This window comes from Panulirus ornatus, chromosome 19 (assembly GCF_036320965.1).
Source record: "Panulirus ornatus isolate Po-2019 chromosome 19, ASM3632096v1, whole genome shotgun sequence".
Classification (NCBI taxonomy): Eukaryota; Metazoa; Arthropoda; class Malacostraca; order Decapoda; family Palinuridae; genus Panulirus; species Panulirus ornatus.
This window is the reverse complement of record NC_092242.1, coordinates 64,781,891-64,798,503: the sequence shown is the minus strand read 5'-3', so window position 1 is coordinate 64,798,503 and position 16,613 is coordinate 64,781,891. Positions and strand designations below refer to the sequence as shown.

Here is a 16,613-nt window from a genome sequence, read left to right as displayed (position 1 = left end):
ACACGTTGATTGGCTGGGCTTGAGGCCTATCAGCTCCCAAGGTCCTTGACTCCGCCCCACGTCGTTGTAACCAATTAGAAAAAAGATTGACTCCTCCTTCAGGTGTTACAGATACTACAGGTATCATTACTGTACAGCCTGTAATGACCGCCCCTCTAGGTACAGCATACCGTGCTCTAGCCTGTGCTGTCGTTTGAGCATTAGGCAAATGGAAGAGGACTGTGTAGTTGGAGAGAGAGAGAGAGAGAGAGAGAGAGAGAGAGAGAGAGAGAGAGGGGTAATGAGCCCACGAGAATATCCTTGGGTATCTCTTGGAACAGGAAAATGCGAGGAAGATGGGGTTCATTAGACTAATCAAGTAGGATCCACGGAGAGGACTGGTGGGTTTATGATGGAGCATTCTCGTTACTCAGTGTCCATTATTATTTCCTCCGCATATTCTCTCCGTTTTCATTCTCGGGCTCGAGGGGGGAGACGACGACGCATTGTTCACCCTTTGTCCGCTACTTTTGTTCGTCCTACGAATGAAGGCACGTGGAAGTACATTGCCAGAAACGGATTGAATTCCCCAGGTAAAAAAAAAAAAAAGGCAAGTTTGTTGGTGTTTTGTATCTTGATGCATACAGTTAGTTTTTTTTATTTATGGCATTACTTTCGTATTACGGCAAAAGACACTCAGGGGTTATTACTTTGTCGGTTTAGGGAAACACGTCAGACTGTACACTTGTAAACATTTGTCTCCCAGCATCTAGAGAACTAATTGGCTTAAGAGTCGTAACTCGAGTTTGTGAACATATGTAACTCATCAGAGAACATGAAGGTTTATGGAAGGATACAAGACTTGAGATTAAGGTAATTGCATTGGCATGAATCATGAAGCAAAGGAAATGAGATTGATGCAAATCGTGGAACAAACGGAATGAGATTGGTGTGAATCATGGAACAATGGGGAACGGATTGATGGGAATTGTTAGATTAATAGAATGGTGAAGGAAATGGAATGGTATTTGTGTCAATAGCCATACACTCGTGATTAGATTGTTGCAAATCATGTAGCGAATGTGACTGGGTAACTTGTTAGTCACGAGACGCGAAGGAAGAGCGAATCTTGACCCTGTGGTGGTCGGGTGTTGGGTGAAAATCGTCAGTCAGATGATGGGTTCGAATCATGACACATTTGCAGTCGGGTGGTGGGTACAAATCATGATTCCGCTGTAATCGGATGGTGGTTACAAATCACGACCCTGTTGTAATAGGATGGCTGGTGGGTGCGAATCGCGATTCGATGGCCATCGGACGTAGGTTGGCTGGGTTCGAGCCTCGGAAGAAAACGTAATCGAATTCTGGATGGTCTTAGAAATTCCCTCTCCTGCTCGTCCACTACAGTCCTTTTCTATTGCTCTCTCTCTCTCTCTCTCTCTCTCTCTGCGTTTGTATGTTAGGGGGATGGATGGATGGATGGGTGGACATAGGGGAGGGATATATGGGGGGGGGGAGGACCCCATAACGCCCCCTGATTGATTGATATTAGTGACACAAGTGGCTCATAAGATTGCCAGGGGTAGCGATCGATAGACCAATCAGGAGACCCGTGATCGTTGCTGGGTATTGAGGGGTGCTGGGTGGATGAAGGTGGGAGGGAGGTGGTCTTCCCTGGTGTGTTGGGTGGGGAGGGGGGGGGGTGTATGGGAGTGAGGAGGAGGGAAGGATTGGCTGGTCACCGAGGTGATTCCTCCCACACTATATTGCTCCTTTAATGTTATTGGCCCGCGCCATGTGTCACCTGACGTCTTTAATCTAAGGTTCTCTTGATCTACATTTAGTTCTGCACCATTTTATTTGTTTATATATATATATATATATATATATATATATATATATATATATATATATATATATTATTCCCTGGGGATAGGGGAGAAAGAATACTTCCCACGTATTCCCTGCGTGTCGTAGAAGGCGACTAAAAGGGAGGGGAGCGGGGGGCTGGAAATCCTCCCCTCTCTTTTTTTTTTTTTTTTTTTCCAAAAGAAGGAACAGAGAAGAGGTCCAGGTGAGGATATTCCCTCAAAGGCCCAGTCCTCTGTTCTTAACGCTACCTCGCTATCGCGGGAAATAGCGAATAGTAAAAAAAAAAAAAAAAAAAAAAAAAAAATATATATATTGTGCTACACAGTACCCTTTGAACAGTATCCAACTCTGTTATATCCCACCTTTTATTGCCACGCACCGTGTAGTACTGCACACTTCGTACTATTCCACTCCATTTCATTCATCGTGTTTTGCTTCCCTCTGGGCACGACTGCAGCCTATTTCGTTCTCAAGCATCTTAAGCAAAAAATCCACCCATATGCCGTGTGAGAATCTGCCTCGGAGCTGCTTCGCAGACTTTCTTCACTCAATATCTTTCGTCCATCGGATTACGAATGGCTCTATCAGTTGGCCTCGTATATCGGTCCTTGCGCTTTAAGCCTAGGAATATCGGAGCATTAGAGATCGAAGAACTTAAAAGGCCATTTTTGGAGGTGTTTTTGCGAAATGAGTTTCCCACCGAGAGGCATTCGTATGTGAAATAACTTTTGGATGGCCCCGTTAAGCCGTGAATGATTTCGTTCGTAATTTATTTTACAGCAGTTTATTCGACAATTTTCAACCTTCATGGGACATGATCAGCAGGGGCTGCGTTTTCTATGTTCCCATTCATCCATGTGAGGATCACTTTATCACGTAAATTCCTTTACCTTGATATTTACACGATCTTTATATGTACAGTGTTTGTTCTCACACTTAACTTTTTTGACGACCGATTTCCGTCTTTTTGGACAGAAATATAAGTAATTCAGTCACCAATATCTGTAGAAGAATGGGTGGTCTAATTAGCGACAGCTTAAGATATTCAGTGTTTATTTTCACTGACCAATTGTGAGTCTGGAGATAATAACTTGGGGTAAAATTGCCAACAAATGATTAGTTGGGCATTTCGTATGTAAATACTGCTATTTCTTATAGCATTATTGAGGTCCGAACCACTTAAACGGTGGCTGCAAGTAATAGTCAGTATGTTTTTCTTTAATTTGAGTGTGTCGTATAAAGAGATCTTGTCAAAAATTCGAACCCAATGATTCCATATCAGATTTTTGTATGTTATTTGTATTAATATGTTGGGTATTGTACCATCCAGTGTTGGAATGCGATGAACGATAGTCCACATTCAGATCTACACACTCATCCGAGAAATCCTAATGCGTTGCTGTCAGGTTCACGAAAATAACATATCCAGCTTGCTACTTTTTTTCTTTTCTTTTTTTGACGCTGCAATAATAGACCTAATTGGGTTAAGCGAACAGAATTATCGAGGCTTTTGGATTCATGTCGGTTCTCTAGAATAAGGCTCGACTGCTATCTCGAATCCTTAGTGTCGGATGGGGTTGTGAGTGAGAGAAGCGTTGGTATACAGTGCATAAATGGTCTGTTTCAAATTTATATGAATTGTGAGAGAGGCCTTGGTAAACAGTGCATAAATGGTCTGTTTTGAATGTATATAAAGACGCAAGTATTTTCTTTTCTTTCATAAACTTAAGGAATCAGTGTATATGGTAGAATTAGGCTTTGGAATATTTAGCCTTAGAGATCGTATTGTGTCTAGTATATGTATTCAATATAATCAGTGACATGGCATACGTTTTGTGAGATAGGGTTGCTGTATTAAACAAGCCCACGTCTTTAAGGTGGACAACATTCAAGAGAAAAATGTAATGTGGAATGAATGGTTCTCGACTGCTAAGTGGTCATTACGCCAGAAATAGAAACGCGCGCTAAACACATATTATAGAAATTTGTTGATTCTCTCTTAACTCTCTTGACTCTAGGCCAATCGACTGCTGGAGTCATTAAGACCGTCAGTTTAAGTTATGGATACCAGTCGGAAAGGAACCTGAACGCTTTTATGTGTTTGAGGTAATTCTGAGACCATACACGCTTCCTCTCTGTAATAATGGCCCTTGGAGACATGCTGCTGTTATCTGTCAGAAGTATGAATACTTGTCGTAAAGTGACAAATTGGAGGAGAGGAAGAAGGGCGGACGAAAGGAATGAAAAGGAAGCAGTTGGACCGTTCACTTAAGCTAAAACGATGTTAACCGAGAATATGAATTATTTGTTTTGTTAGTCGATGTGTGTACTCTAGATTCTCTTGGGAGTTTCGATGCTGATGTATTTCTAGAACGATATATCGCAGTGAAACTCCTGTGTCGCAAGCGGTTAAAGCGTTACTCTGAGGAAATCAATTGCATGTGACGTCAAAATTCCTGTACCATTATTTGCGCCGAGATTAAAGGGTATGTCGTACTGGTCTTGCAATCTGTCTCCCGTTTCGGGTCACGGTTCGAATCCATGTATGCAGTATGTTTGTTTATACCGTGCAATGCACCGCAAGAAGCATTTGGCTTTTTTTTTTTCCCTTTGGCCAACCTCACCAGTATGGCGTAACCTGATAATGTCAGGTATGGTGAACGTAACCTGATAGTGTTTGGTATGGTGAACTGCCCTTAATGTATACAGTGTATTTCAAGTCAGGAACCAGGGTAAGAAGCCTACCCTGAGGGAATTAGACGTTGTGAGTCCATTGTCTGCCTGCGGGGGTCAGAGATCTCAGCTCGGCTGAAATTATAATTCCTTAAAAAAAATACACGTTGTACTTGATTGTTCACCCACACCTCCACCCCCCCTGAAAGTGGGAACGAAGTTAATGATGATAGGCAGTCATGTTTTATGATCGCATTAAGAGTGTTTTTTTTCCTCTAATGATTTTGAATCGGATCAGGATAAAGGATAGAGAGAAAAAAAAAGGTAAGAGAAGCTTTGATATTGATAAACTTTGGGAGGCTGAACACACGTGTGTTTTGATGTATGTTTGTTGTGTCTGTATGTACGTTCGATGTGCCCGTTTGTATGTTTGATGTGCCTGTATATATATTTTATGAGCCTGTATGTACGTTTGATGTCTGTATGTGCGTTTGATGTGTCTGTATGTACGTTTGATGTGTCTGTATGTACATTTATTAGTCTGTATGTACGTTTGATATGTCTATGTACGTTTGGTATGTGTGTATGTACGTTTGACGTGCCTGTATGTACGTTTGATGTCCCTGTATGTACGTATGACGAGCCTATATGTACGTCTGATGTCCCTGTATGTACGTATGATGGAGCCTGTATGTACTTTTGATGTGCCAGTATAGCGTTTATGATTTCTGCCAAGGCTGCGAGACCTTGGAAATAAAAAAAAAAAACCCACTACATTCCTTATGTGCACATACCTCTCTGAAAACTGGTGGAAATACTGGCCGCGACGTTCTTTTATTGGACCCCACCATGAGGGGGGGAAATATAGTACCATAAACGTCGTGCAGGAACGTAGATCACGGCGCCTATGGAGCGCTCTACTGCTGTACGTTAGCGTGAAAGAGACGGACGCGCCGTCAGAAAAGGGCGGATATTACAAGTGCTGGAGGTGTCCATCTGAATGGTGGTAGCTCATGTCGGGCGGGTGGCGCGTGCTCGGTACACAAGGTGGCGGCCGGCGGGGGACCTGGAGGCGGGAGCAGCCACCGAAAACAACGTGGGAGCAGTGTCGGGTGCGCGTCCTCACTGCCACAGTCGCCGCCGCTGCTGCCGCCTCTGCCATCACCGCCACCTGCTCCCGCCGGGCGACGCGCCCCTCTCTCTGGCCAGCGCTGTGTGGCTCAGTGCCGTCGACGACCCCCCCGCCTTATCGAGGGGCCATGTGCGTGCATTTGGAGATCAGCCTTCCCTCGAAATCGCATTACGGTCCCGCGAAACGTTATTTTGTGAAGTACGACGAAGCAGTTTCTGCGTTGACAAATAATATGCGTTGGCTTTAAAAATGGATTTGTGGATTAATGAGTGAAGTTGTTCCTTGTCAACAACGACTTTCGAACGAGTGTCAGATTATTTACAAAAACTGATAGAGACATTGGATGTTACTCACGCTGAACATTACCTTCTTTGATATATATATATATATATATATATATATATATATATATATATATATATATATATATATATATATATATATGAAAGCGCTTGAGATGTGTTGGTAGATAATGTTATTCCAAAGTGCTTGAATTCGTTTGTGATTTGTGATCCTTGTTAACGAAATGAACGGTTTAACTCCTATCAAACTTTGGGCAGTGATTAGTCGTTGATTAGCTGGTATAAGTCCCATACATCCACCACTGAATAATCTTAGGAGTTGAAAGAAACGAAATTTATTGGAACTGACTGTTTGAGCTGATAGATAGCCTCATGAAAAATGTTTTTCAAATTATTATTTGAAATATGAAACAACGAAGATTTCTTTTTTTGTATGAATTACATTATCATGATGTTGAGCTTCCTAGTGTGTCATGAACACATGAAATTATATTTGGGATTGTATGTTGTAGCTGAGTTACAAGTAGTAAAAGATATCCTTTGTACTTTTGTATCGATAAAGCCATATGTATTCTTTAAAAGGGTGTATATTGATACATCACTGGGAGCACAGCCTCTACAAAGAACTTCTCACTCCAAAGGAGTCTACACTTCAGTGCTACTGGTAGTAGTGCAGCCTTGAGCTGCAGGAGCCTTTAAAAAAGGGGACCTGGGTCACATCAGCTCTCTTTCAAAGAAATCAGTCCAAACGTAAGTATGAATCTATAGAGTATGGGGACGGAGTATGATTACGGGGGAGTGAGAGTGAATTCTACACTCACGGGACCCCGACCCCCCTCCTCTTGAACTCACTTCACCTGTGACAAGGTTTTACCATTTAGGCAGGGCTAGCGCGTAGTGATCGCCCGGGGAGAGTTTAGATTTGAGATCAGTCGTGTGACCTACGTGTTGTCAAGTACCACGTATGAGATGGATACAGTGTACGTTTTGTGAACCGAATGCCGCCAACTCTCGCGTGTAGGTAGAGGAGAGAGAGGAAAAAAATGGTTTGGGCCAGGGAGGGGACTTAGCTATTGTAGCGCGGCCTCACAGTACCGCCTTCGCTAACCCTCCCGATGACCCCGTGAGGGTAATGCCTCCGTGGTCGGTGGTTGGCTGGCTGGCTGCCACGTACTACACCTGGGTGTATGCGCTCCTCTGCCTTGATTTATTTACACCCATTTGATAATTCACGACGCTGCTGCCCACAGCAGGTGAGTGCCGCCTTGCTCTCCGCCAGCCATACTGTATGGGAAGAGTTCGATCCTAGGCAACAGGTATTGTCCGAGTTGATCCGTTAAGATCCCACTAATCTTTTAATAGCATTAACCGACTGGTTCTTTTTGGCATTACATGGTTAATGCAGTGTGGGGACGACCAGATGTGGCCACCATTTGTTGTTCTGTAAGCAAAGGGACGGTTTGTTGGATTGGTCTGTGTTGCTTAACGTTGGTGTACGTAGTGTTCAGCAACGCCTTGCTCTTGGTCGTCAGTCATCTACTTCTCCTCGTCGATGGTTGGGTAGTTGGGTATTTGGGTTTTTGTGAGGTCAGCTGCCAAGGTCATTCGGACTTTCAACCATCAAACAAATATTAATAGGTATTACAGATAATCCAAAACCATACTTGTTTCCGTTGCCTGCGTGGGCCTCTGATATTATGGTTTGGTTTTATGCGTTTTGGGCCTAACAACAGCTGCTAGGGATCAATTAAGGCCTTCAATGGCGAGTTATAAACCTTTAAAAGTCTGAAGCACCTTCTTGTGGTGTTAAAGACCCCCATACGCTCTTAGTGTGTACATAACCGTGATTAATTGACTCGTGTAAGATATCGGAATGGACTGAGGTGCTCATATGAAGTTAGTGCTGAGGGCGCCTGGGGCGCGCGCGCGCGCGCTGTGATTTAACAACGCAAGTGGTAAATGAATTAAAGGAATGCCTGTCATAATGAAAATGTGTCGATTGCAAAGCTCCAGGCTCAAAGGATACATCGAATGGCTTTCAGTTACAGTAGCATATAAAGTCTGAAAAGGAGGAGGAGGGAGGGAGGGTTATGTATGTTGGGGGTGATTATCGTCATGTATATTGATAATTGAAGACTCTCCTACCTCGTCGGCGGGTGTGGGTGGCGGTGCGGGGAGGGTGGAGTGTTCGTACGGGGCAGAATACGAGAGTAGACGTAGTACCGAGATGTCCTGGCTTCCTGTACATGGCTCGTGTCATGCACCAGTGGTGGGCAGTGTCGGTCCCTAGTTACCTATGAATTTTTTCCTTGATATACGATAACTTTTCGTGTCTATGGACTACTTCGATTAGTCAGCTGTATTGATTCCGCATCGTCTCCTTGGAATGATGTGTCATCGTACCTGATCATGAATATTTCATTCACTCTTGATGATATTTCATTTCAGCTCATATTCATGTCATCCTTTTATAGATGTGTCGCTTGTCTTGGAATGTTCAGCTGATCTGAGTGATTGGCAGTCTTACATTGCTCATTCTTTCGATATTCGTCTTTTTAGATCGTCTTAGCTTTATTTTCCGATGATCGTACCGTGTCATTGCCACGTATTGATTCAGCTGTTATCATTGTGATTGACTATTTTTTTTTTTATATCAGTATTCATAATATACCCGTCATTGCCACGATTATTCATAGAGTTTGTGTTCTTCCGTCGTTTTGTTATACGCCTGGTATTTAGTGACTGCCAGTCATGTATAAGGTTTTTATTATTTCTTTCGATTAATTACGTGGTTTTTATGATCGTTCTTAAGGCTGTTAGTTTTTTTATTTCTCTGATTCTTGTTGTATAACTATTCCGTATGGATTGAGGGCGTCTATCATGCGATTTATTATTTATATTTTATAAATATATATAAAAATAAACTACCGGGAAGTGAACGCCCTAACAACAATCTCTCTCTCTCTCATCCTCCTCTCTCTTCCTCTCTCTCTCTCTCCTCTCCTGTATATATATCCAAACCAAAGCCTGGTGCCCGATATACTGACCAGCCATCTCTACTGGAGGCAAACGTTCCGTCTATAGGACTGGAACCCACGCGGACCCGTGCGTGCTTCATGGTCGGTAACGCTAACCACTACACTGCAGAGTCCCATCTGGGATGTAGTATGTAAAGTTTATCCTGTCTCGTCATTATACATACCTAGTAATTTCCCTTCTTTTAGGTGTACCGGTAGTCCTATTTTGCGTTTGTTATCAAAGGAAGAATGACAGTAGTTGACTTACAAAACAGTTTTTGATAAAGGAAGAAATGTCATAGTTGACCCTTTTAGGAAAGCTGCTATTAAAGAAAAAAAATATAGTCGACTCTCTCATTGAAAGTTATAATTAAAGGAAGATTGATAATAGCGACCCTTTTTCGAAGGTTGTTTAAGATTCGGTTACCTTTATAGCCCTCCAGGATCTGGGAGATTCATACTTTTGTATATATATATTTATTTATTTATTTATCCACCTGTAGTCTCTTCCTGGACTTTGCCCACCCAACAAAACTACTCCTTTATGGCTGATTTAACACCTCCCTTCCAGCTGGTCCATGTTGAAAAAACAAAACACACACACACACACGCGCGCGCGTTCCTCACCTTCCACGCCAGATAGGGGGCCCGACCTCACTCCCTTGTTCTTCAGCCTCCGCACCTTTCTCTGCTCCCTGCCTCCCTGCCCCTCCTCATTTTCTCTGCCTGCTCATCTGAATGAGGCTTGAGGCTGGACTATCCCTCTCTCCTAGGCGCTCGTAAATGGTGCTCTCTCTCTCTCTCTCTCTCTCTCTCTCTCTCTCTCTCTCTCTCTCTCTCTCTCTCTCTCTCTCTCTCTCTCATTCTCTCCTCTCCCCAGTAACAGAGCATTTAAGTCCCCTTGCGCCGATGCAGGTTGCCTGGGAGGGTGTGGAGGTCAGCCCTAGGAAAGGTCACCCTGGGTCGCTGATTAATTTTAAGGTCGGCGAGGCTTGCCCGGCCAGGTCAGGAGGGACGCCGCCTCGCCCCTGTCCCTTCTCCCTGGCCTTGAATCTCTCTCTCTCTCTCTCTCTCTCTCTCTCTCTCTCTCTCTCTCTCTCTCTCTCTCTCTCTCTCTCTCCCTGACTTGTAGATATCCTGACCCCCCCTAGGTTCTTCTATCACTCATTAGATTTTCCTGTCTCCCCTTAAGTTCTCCTGTCACCCTTAGGTTCAGAACCTATCCCCCTTAGGTTCTGTCACCTTTGGTTCTCCTGTCACCCGTAGCTTCTCCTGTCACCCTTAAGTTCTCTTGTCATCCTATAAATTCATTTAGCAGTCCTCAGGTTCTCCTGTTACTCCTTAAATTCTCAGTGGCGCCCCTTATGTTCCTCAGTCACCTACTAGGTTTTCTTGGCACTGTCCTTGTCACCCCTTAGGTTCTTGTGGTACCCTTTAGCTGGCCCTGGTACCCCTTACGTGTTCATGACACCCCCCCCTTCCCCTTGACTGTCGATGTGCCTCTTAAGTATTTTTTTTTTTCACTGGCACTGCTGTCTCTACCGGAATCTCTAGCTTCTGATGGCACTTCTGGCGGCACTTCCCAGAAACACCATATTTTCCAAGTAGTTTGCCGAGCTCATTCCAACTTCTAAGGACCATCTAACATCCCAACTGTGGCACCCAAGGCTCCTCCTGTCCTGCGCCTTTGGACAGAATTCATTGGTCCCTTTAGTCTCTCTCTCTCTCTCTCTCTCTCTCTCTCTCTCTCTCTCTCTCTCTCTCTCTCTCTCTCTCTCTCTCCACACACACACCCTGTAACTTGCCTCACGTTCTCCTGAACTCTGTATGATGATTGCTCTTGCTCACCTGGGTTCTGTGCACTCCTGATCATCGAGCCCCTGTATAATATTGTTTTGCCCCGGGCATTTCATGTCGATTTGTTCGATAAAAGGGATTAACTCTTCGTGGTTTCCTTTATTTCCTGTTATTGCTCCGGCATCATGTAACTTTAGGGTTCCTCCTCCTCCTCTTCCTCTTCCCTTTCTCCTCCTCTTCCCCTCCTCCTTCCTGCTGTTGAGCATGGCACCCCGCTAGCTAGCTTTAAGGTGCCACACCTCCTCTATTGAGCGCGGCACCCTTATCATAATAACCCTGGCACTACATCTTACTCCGATATGCTATACAGGTTTACCTCACTCGCTTAGCTTCGGATGATAGACCCTGTAGTTCATTGGGCACTGCCTGATTTCTCTTTCAGTAGCACTCTTGCAGCTCTTATCTGGTCATGGTGCCATGGGGTATTGGCTGGCTCTCTCTCTCTCTCTCTCTCTCTCTCTCTCTCTCTCTCTCTCTCTCTCTCTCTCTCTCTCTCTCTCTCTCTATGGTTCCTCAGCGCGTGAGCTTTTGTTGGCACCCTGTTGATCCTCGCTGGACCACAAGTTTTTATTTGTGGGCACCCATCTTGTATATTGGCACCTTAGTCTTCTTGAGTACATATAGTTTCTCCCGGCATCTACTCCTTCCTCCGTACTCGTTCATGCCTCCTCTTTCACTTCCGTGGCACTCCGTCTATACCCTCCCTCCCTCCCTCTTCTCCCCAGCGATTCCTGACTCTCTTTCCTCTAGCCTTCTCGTATACCCTTATTTCCTCCTTGGAAGCTCTGGCCTTTTTTTTTTTTTTTTTTTTTGCGACCCCCGGATCCTAATTGGCAGACTCTGTCACTCCCGGCCTTCCATCATAACCTCCCCCCCCTCACCCTTTTATGATGCAGCTCGACTCTTTGTGATACTCTCAGCTCGTCTGTGGCGCTCTTTTTAAAGACCTCCGTGGCACGTCTGACCTTCCCCAGAACCAACCTACACTCCTGACTCTTCCTGTTCAACCCTCCCACACTCCCTGACTCTTCCTCTCACCCTCCCTGGAACTAACGACAGCCTCCCACACTCCCTGACTCTTCCTCTCACCCTCCTTGGAACTAACGACAGCCTCCCACACTCCCTGACTCTTCCTCTCACCCTCCCTGGCACTAACGACAGCCTCCCACACACCCTGACTCTTCCTCTCACCCTCCCTGGCACTAACGACAGCCTCCCACACTCCCTGACTCTTCCTCTCACCCTCCCTGGCACTAACGACAGCCTCCCACACTCCCTGACTCTTCCTCTCACCCTCCCTGGCGCTAACGACAGCCTCCCACACTCCCTGACTCTTCCTCTCACCCTCCCTGGCGCTAACGACAGCCTCCCACACTCCCTGACTCTTCCTCTCACCCTCCCTGGCACTAACGACAGCCTCCCACACTCCCTGACTCTTCCTCTCACCCTCCCTGGAACTAACGACAGCCTCCCACACTCCCTGACTCTTCCTCTCACCCTCCCTGGCACTAACGACAGCCTCCCACACTCACTGACTCTTCCTCTCACCCTCCCTGGCACTAACGACAGCCTCCCACACTCCCTGACTCTTCCTCTCACCCTCCCTGGCGCTAACGACAGCCTCCCACACTCCCTGACTCTTCCTCTCACCCTCCCTGGAACTAACGACAGCCTCCCACACTCCCTGACTCTTCCTCTCACCCTCCCTGGCGCTAACGACAGCCTCCCACACTCCCTGACTCTTCCTCTCACCCTCCCTGGAACTAACGGCAGCCTCCCACACTCCCTGACTCTTCCTCTCACCCTCCCTGGCGCTAACGACAGCCTCCCACACTCCCTGACTCTTCCTCTCACCCTCCCTGGCACTAACGACAGCCTCCCACACTCCCTGACTCTTCCTCTCACCCTCCCTGGCACTAACGACAGCCTCCCACACTCCCTGACTCTTCCTCTCACCCTCCCTGGCACTAACGACAGCCTCCCACACTCCCTGACTCTTCCTCTCACCCTCCCTGGCACTAACGACAGCCTCCCACACTCCCTGACTCTTCCTCTCACCCTCCCTGGCACTAACGACAGCCTCCCACACTCCCTGACTCTTCCTCTCACCCTCCCTGGCGCTAACGACAGCCTCCCACACTCCCTGACTCTTCCGTTCACCCTCCCTGGCACTAGCGACAGCCTCCCACACTCCCTGACTCTTCCGTTCACCCTCCCTGGCACTAGCGACAGCCTCCCACACTCCCTGACTCTTCCTCTCACCCTCCCTGGCGCTAACGACAGCCTCCCACACTCCCTGACTCTTCCGTTCACCCTCCCTGGCACTAGCGACAGCCTCCCACACTCCCTGACTCTTCCGTTCACCCTCCCTGGCACTAGCGACAGCCTCCCACACTCCCTGACTCTTCCTCTCACCCTCTGTGGCACTTCTCGGCACCCTCCTGGCACTCCCTGACTCTTATGGCACCCTGCACCCTTGACCCTCGCTGGTGGCAGCCTCCGGCAGTCTGTTGGCCTCGCCTCTCACAGGGGAGAGTTGCCGCTCTTCCCCCGCTCCCCACCGTGGTGGAAGAGGTCCATCCCCTTCAAAAAATGTGTGTCTGTGTGTGTGTTGGTCTTTGTCGGTGTGTTGAGGTATATATATATATATATATATATATATATATATATATATATATATATATATATATATATATATGTCTTTCCCAATAGACACATTTTTTAAAAGCAGATTTTTCACTTTCTCCACAATCCGTAAAAACTTAACCTTGTTTCTTCATTTTCCCCTTTCATTAACCTCTCTGTATTTCAATTTTGGCCGGCCTTGATGTGGACTTTTCTCTCCGTGATTGGAGCCTCCGACAGTATATATATATATATATATATATATATATATATATATATATATATATATATATAATATATAATATATATATATATTATGGATACAAATACAAAGTCTTGGGTAAGAGCCATCCTCCAGACGAATGACACTGGACGAGTCTAATTTTCCACTGAATGTTGAAATGCAACTGAGGCACTTGGATGATTTCAAACATCTTTTTTTTTATCAAACATGAAAAGTCGTTAAATCCAATGATAAATTGGCGCGTGGGGAGTAAAGAATTACCGTGTATTATTAAGCATATTTTTTTTTTTTTCGGACACTGTAGGTGTCTCTTCCCCACCACATCTTCAAGAGACGACCCCGTTCAGCGAACGCTTTCCATATTCTTCAGTTTCTCTCTCTCCTCTCTCTCTCTCTCTCTCTCTCTCTCTCTCTCTCTCTCTCTCTCTCTCTCTCTCTCTCTCTCTCTCTCTCTCTCCCCCCAAACCTATCCCTCAATCAAGGGAGGTATTCGTCATGATATCCCTGGCCGCCATGTGGGATTTTTGAATCACACATTCTGAGATGGGAGAATTACCCAGCCACCAAGACCTTTCGACTACTATTACCTCACGTAATCTTAATTTCTTACGTTCGTCTGTATTCTCTTGAGAGATGAAAGTAACAGATGTATGTCCGAGGGTAGACATTGTGCCAGTGCTCATGTTTTGCGACTTTTTATTTTTTTTTTTAAAGAAGGAATCTAGGCGCAATGGAGAGGATTACTTGTATAAAAATAAAAATAGAGTCAGGCAATACCTGAATCATACACGCGCGTATGTTTGTTTTACTCAGTCATTTTTTCTTTTTCATACTTAATCGCCTTTTCACGCGTTGGCGAGGTAGGGTCAGGTACAGGCGAAGAATGAACGCACCTGCTCACGTCCATTCTCTAGCTGTCATGTGTAATGCACTGAACCTGCAGCTCCCGGTCGACATCCAGGCCCCCACAGACCTTACCATGGTTTATCTCGGACGCTGCGCATGCCCTGGTTCCCTGGTTCAGTCCAGTGACAGCACGTCAACCCTGGTATACCACGTCGTTCCAATTCACTCTGTCCCTCGCATGCCTTTCACTCTCCTGCGTGTTCGGGGTCCCGAGAGCTCACAATCTTTTTCACGCCATCAATATATATATATATATATATATATATATATATATATATATATATATATATATATATATATATATATATTGTGTGTGTGTGTGTGAGTTAATTATACTATAATGACTTACATTTTTCTGAAACTAGGCGGTTGTGGTCGTGTGGGGTTTGCCTAATTTGAGCTTAGCTTCGATGCTGAAAGGTTAGCCAGGCGAACCGGCTACGTTTCTGAAAGGTCATGGGGCTTCGTTAAGTTCAGATACATGTATGTCAAGGGCTCAGTGAAATGTCATTACTATTTTTATGTCTTTTTTTTTAAGAGTTGCTACGAGAGACCTTCGGAATGGCCAGATAAATGATCTGCAAGTCTTTTATATATTTGTTTAAGCTGCCTGGTGACAAAAACAGGATTTTATACTCTCGCGTTGTTTGTAGATCCGCAGCTGTATCTGATACATCTAATCCTTATTGCACATCATTACAATCAGCTTCGTGTCATACCCAAGCTTAAAGTTGTCGTTCATCCCTCATCAGACAGAAAACCAGCATCGCCTGTGAGGTTTTTTCCTCTTGCTGATCAGTTACCATTTCTTGGCGTTTGGTCTTGAAGTTCGGCTGGGCTAGATCGTCATTTATTCCTCGTTGTTGAATATCGTTTGTGTGTTACGGGGAGTCAGCCTTACACTCGTGTTGCCACCGTCTCTTAACCTTGTGTGTGTGTGTGTGTGTGCGCGCGCGCTCTTCTTCCCCTCTCACTGTCCATATTAAATGTAGAGTAAACTTCTTTGCTGTCAAGCGTGACAAGAAATGTAAACCTTTGTTTTTGTTTGTTTGTTTGTGTGTATGTGTGTGTGTGTGTGTGTGTGTGTGTGTGTGTGTGTGTGTGTGTTGGAGAGGGGTTGGGGGTGGCGAGCTGGAACACGCGTAGCGCGGTGTTCCTGGAAGATGCGTAACACAATGCTAGTTTATTGTCAAGCCCTGGAAGGCGCACGACAATAGACCTGGAACATTTGTGGGACAACTAACCTGTTTTAATTTGTGTACCAGAAGTAGAATTCAGTAAACGTTTCTTGGATTGCGATTTGTAGTCTTCTTTTTGGAGAACGTTTCTTGGCATCTGCTTTTTATATATGATTATATGTGATTATTACACGAAAGTGCACTTGGGAACTTATGGTGTTTCATTTTCCCCGTGGACTCATAGGAATATATATATATATATATATATATATATATATATATATATATATATATATATATATCAAAGCACGAAGAGAACTAATTAACATCCCAGCAAGTTGTACAGCAGCTTTAAGATGAGAGACTGTAATGCAAACATTCTTCTTTCTTTAATGCTGTAACGAGACGCTATGTTTGCCCCCCTCTTCGGACGCTTTTACCTTCTGTTTCAAAATGTTTAGCTTACACCATAATCTCTTAGTCTCTGGATCAGCTTTTACACCTTCTCGAGGTAACGCCTCGCGTTTACTGATATAGCCTTTTTTTTTTTCTTTTTTTACTTTCTGAAAAGTCTTGTCACAGAGCAAATCTTGCAAAAGGCGTTATTTCATCACTTGTAATATTATTTCGAACTAAAGTTACCGTTTTTTGTTGGAAGTTCCCGTTTTCGGACGTACACTAAACTAATATTTGGATTTCTCTCATGTTTAGAATTTCAGACCATGGTCCGTTTCCTCCAAGCCAAGGGGGTGGTGGTTGGTTCTTCCATGAAAGAGGGGGAAAATATACACACACACGCAGAGGATCTGATCTGGCGGCGGTTGTTAC

The 16,613-nt window shown here is 45.0% G+C and overlaps 1 protein-coding gene across 4 annotated transcripts in view; it reads left to right on the top strand.

Moving 5' to 3' along the window:
• LOC139755611 (uncharacterized) overlaps positions 1-16,613 on the top strand; it is a 166,794-nt gene that overhangs the window by 76,345 nt on the left and 73,836 nt on the right. The window contains exon 1 of one of the 4 annotated variants that reach the window (XM_071674164.1): positions 5,602-5,854. The exons of the other annotated variants lie outside the window; for them this stretch is intronic. The gene's annotated coding sequence lies outside the window, so the exon portion shown is untranslated. Of the gene's footprint in view, positions 1-5,601; positions 5,855-16,613 lie in introns of those variants that run through there. 4 annotated transcript variants of the gene reach the window in all.